The sequence below is a fragment of the Pogonomyrmex barbatus genome, unplaced genomic scaffold, assembly GCF_055798465.1.
Source record: "Pogonomyrmex barbatus isolate J1 unplaced genomic scaffold, ASM5579846v1 scaffold4, whole genome shotgun sequence".
NCBI lineage: Eukaryota > Metazoa > Arthropoda > Insecta > Hymenoptera > Formicidae > Pogonomyrmex > Pogonomyrmex barbatus.
Genome location: NW_028297138.1, coordinates 5,093,487 through 5,093,835, shown reverse-complemented (window position 1 = coordinate 5,093,835; position 349 = coordinate 5,093,487).

The following is a 349-nucleotide window of genomic DNA, read 5'->3' as shown; positions in this document are numbered from 1 at the left end:
CACGCACGCACGCACGCACGCACGCACGCACGCACGCACGCACGCACGCACGCACGCACGCACGCACGCACGCACGCACGCACGCACGCACGCACGCACGCACGCACGCACGCACGCACGCACGCACGCACACAGAGTAATAAGCCAGGAACTATTTTCTTTAATAAATTGTATCGCGTATCAATACTTTCACAGTCTTTCACTGATTTGATCTCACTTGATACTCACACACTTGATCGATAGAATGATTTATTTAGAACGAATTTATTAGTTTGTTATTATCAATCACTATCGATTAATTATTCGGTGATTAAAAATGAAAGACTTGAAAGAAAGAAATATTACACAT